Source organism: Mytilus californianus, unplaced genomic scaffold, assembly GCF_021869535.1.
Source record: "Mytilus californianus isolate M0D057914Y unplaced genomic scaffold, xbMytCali1.0.p SCAF_5, whole genome shotgun sequence".
Taxonomy (NCBI): Eukaryota; Metazoa; Mollusca; class Bivalvia; order Mytilida; family Mytilidae; genus Mytilus; species Mytilus californianus.
This window is the reverse complement of record NW_026262701.1, coordinates 31,153,922-31,158,076: the sequence shown is the minus strand read 5'-3', so window position 1 is coordinate 31,158,076 and position 4,155 is coordinate 31,153,922.

Genomic DNA, 4,155 nt, shown 5'->3' with positions numbered 1-4,155 from the left:
ATAAAGATATTGCATTTTATTTATACTTAATGTTTAACAATGAAACAATTTAATGACTAACACCTATTTTACACGAGGGTCTTAATCGAGAAGGTGTCTTCAATTCTGTATTCTTAAATGCTATAGAACCATTATCTGTATTATTTAATTTTCTAGATCCATTTTCTGTATTATTTATGTTTTCTCACCTATTAGTCTCTATACTTTACATTTTTGCACCCACTTCCTTTATTCAATATGTTTCACCAATAAGCTCTATACTTTATAGTTTAAAACCTATTTTTCTCTACTCGGTTTGTCCATTGTTTTCCATGCAAGAAACCCTTTCCAGAATCAATAACTTGACAACAACAATAGGAATACAGTTTAGCTCAACATGTGTTAACCTCTTTTAGCTGTACAAACTCATCTGAAATTAATTCAAATGTAAATATGTTCCATCTCCCATAAAAATGCACTAAATTTATATATAGGTGTTGAAAGGTCGAACACTTAAGTATAACTTATGAAGCTTCTGATACCTAAGAACGTTATTTTATTTATCGACAGAGAATAAATGGATAAAACCGATTTAGTATGTCAGCGTCTCAAATCACGATAGACATGTTTGCATTGTCTTTGGACTATATCCATCATGTACGTAGAAAAGTCGTCTAATCGAATACGAGGTATCGATGCATGAGGTATGAGGTTTAATTGTTTTTCTGAATACTATGATGTAACAATACATCAGCAAAGTATACTACCCTTCTAGGGCAAATATTACTTTTATTGCAATCGTACCTGCAACTGCAAATACGAATAAAAGTAAGTCATGAAACTGGTAGAAAACACAGCCTCTAATAAACAGGTTTACATTTGCATACAGTTGTTGCTTTCGAATACATAAAACACAAATTTATCAATTGACAAAGCGTGGAGTTAGAAGCATAGTTTGTTGACTGTTTAATTCTGTTAAATCGAAAAAAAATTGTCATTTTAGTTGAAAATTAACAACCATTACAAAGCTCATTATAATCCATTATCAGATTTAGAGAAGCATGTTTGACGGGTTTCATATTTTTTGTTGAATAACTGCAACATAAACTAGGTAAATGTCATAGCTGTTTTTAGGAAATTATTGTTTTTTTCAAAGGGAAACTATACTTGAGTATATAAACGGAGGGAACGACAGTATGACGTGAACTTTGCAAATTATAAAAGGATGATGATATACCAAGATGTTGAATGGTACTTTATCCACTCAAAAGTTAGGGAAAAGTTTCAAGAAATTTTGAATACTTATTTTTAATTCGTTTCCGTGAACATGAAAACTTTTGATTTCTCAAAATACAAAGGATTTTCTATCCAAGTAATGGATTACCTTAACTGTATTTAGCAAAAGTTTTAGGAATTTTGGGTTCTCAATGCTTTTCAACTTTGTACTTCATTTGATTTGACCTTTTTAACTTTTTTGATTCGAGTGTCATTGATGGGTATTGTTTTAGACGAAACGCGCATCTAGCGTACAAAATTTCAATCCTGGTATCTATGATGAGTTTATTTACTTGGGTCTGAATGTTTTGTAACTTTTGACTCAATATTGACCCTTACATTCTTATATGGTTCTTAATTCGGCTGAAAGACTATTTGCCAATTCAAATCTTTTTAAAAACAATTATCCATCTCTTCTACACTAGCTGTTTTTCCGTTGCCAGTTTAAGACTGGTTTTTAATAGGCCAAAATGCAAAGCATGATAAGTTGTTGGTATATGTAATTGTTTAATCCAAACTTTAGTATCGAAAGTTTTAGCTCTAAAAAAGATTAAAACATTAAATTTACATACATAACGCACGGTCAAATTTGCCAATTTCGCTAGCATTGTAAATGAAAATGTATGCCGTCCTAGAGAAACGACTCGTTCTAATGAATCTCTATTCATATGGTCAATTAAAGAATTGGCAAACAGACTATTTCCCTGTTGGTTCGGTTGTTGTCGATTGTTGCTGTCTATCGTGTTTTGTTTTTGTTTGTTGTGCCGCAGTTTTTTTCTGGTACGACCTACATGTACGTGCCGGGCTGGACAGCCTGGATTCATAGACTTTGAAGCTTCCTTTTTTCATGTTTTCTTGCTATTTGATGTGTTTTTTCTCACAAACTTGGCCTCCGTCGGGTAATTTTGTCCAATGTAACTTTAATCTGTCTAACTATATGGTCCCCTTCAGAAGTTAAAATATTCATATGTTAGTCTATGATACTTAACATATGACTGTTGCAATTTTTTCTGTGCGTTAAGTAGGTTTTGAAACATGTTAACAGGCGTAGGTAATCCCAATAACTGGAATATTATATCTGTCCAGAGGTTCTCTAGTTCCTGACGTAACTCGTCATGTTTTTTTGATAAGATTCCTTAGCCTCTTATATTCGTCTATTTTTAGTTTCTGATCTGGAATTCCCATCTAAATGTTTGGTACGAGTGCCGTCTTACCGTTCCCTGCTACCTGGAACTATGTTGTCAATCAACTAATGGATGGCTAGATTACAGGTCAATTGTTATTCTAAAATTGGCTCAGTCGTTGTTATAGTTGACTGGGACATACAAACAGCACTGCGTAATGTAAAAGTAACAGATACGGACGTTGCTTCGTTAAATTGCATTCATACGGGTAACGTATAGGCTGACTTTTTATGTATTGCATGTATCGATGGTGTGGTAATGCTCTACGCTTAGACAAGCGACATTTACTAGTTCTCTATTGTATGAAGCCTAATCGATGAATTTGAACCATCAACGTAATTCAAACGGAATAATATTGCAGATTTCACTAATAAAGCAGGAACTGCAGAGAGTTACTCAGCATCTAGACGAAACCTTCGGTTTTTAGTAGGAATAGTGTGGGAGAGTCCGTAGATTTTAGTTAATTGTTTATATTTTGTTCTCTGTCTGCTTTTATGTTTTTCGATCATGTTATATCTTCTATTGGATCTTTTTTTCAATCAGAGGATTTATTCATACGAAATAGCAAGACGAAGCAAAAATGAATTAAATGATATTAATAGAATACATATTCCAACAACAAAACGTTTTTGTTTATATAATCACTATTATTTAATAAGCCATTACAGAAAATAAACTTGTAGCGCTTCCATATAGATTTGGACAAACTACTATTGCTTACCTTTCCCATTTAACGCACTAACCATTCATCTTTTAAGAGGATATAGGTTTTTAAATAAATTGTTTAATTACGAATTTCCTGAGGAAAAAGGTACCAGAATGGAAGCGGTCAACCAGTTTGTTCTCATTTCAAATTAGAAAAAAAAATTAAACATCGTGCTTCAAAAACTATTTCTTGGTTTCGTATGCTATCGGAAAACCCTCATTTACCCTAAAAAATGAATGGTCGGTGCATTATTGTATTGTGCAGTTAACCAAGTGAAATGCGTTTAATAAATTCATCTAGAACCTAGTTGATTTATGACTTATTCAATTGCTTGCTGGTTGTAGAAAAATTTGTTTTTCTTCAAAACAATATATCAATTCAAATCCAAATTTAAAGGCAAAACTTTAATGGTTTGTATAGATGTTTGTTTGTTTACCAGAATGATTCTTTAAGTTTAAAATCGACAGCAATCTTTTGAACTGCTTTATAAAAACATGTTAACTGCAATCATACTCTAATTTTATAGTTGATTAACATCTTCTAGAAATAAACAAAAATATGCATTTCTTGTCTTTTAATTCTTTCTTATAATTATCAGAATTATGATTGTCTCTGCTTCTGGTGTTTTCTGAACTTTATCAGTTGTCATAACACTTTTTGTGTTACAAATAAGAATAAAAACAAAGAAATATTTATTCCATTACGACAACATTAAAATAAACAGAACTGACCCAAAGTGCTGATTGACAGTATATATAATACTAGCCTTTCACCTCGAGGCTTGTGCATCTATATATTCCTACATGTAATTGTACACGCACATGTATAAAATTAGAGTTTTTTTTAGGAATAATGAATAATTTACATTTGTATTATTAGTGTATGCTGAAAGATTAAAAGTCTTTAAAAATATATTAGAATTATTGTTATTGGCGGAACACACCTTACTTCTGCGCATTTTTTAAAAGCGAACATTTCAAAAAATTGTATACCGTTGTATGTTCGGCAATT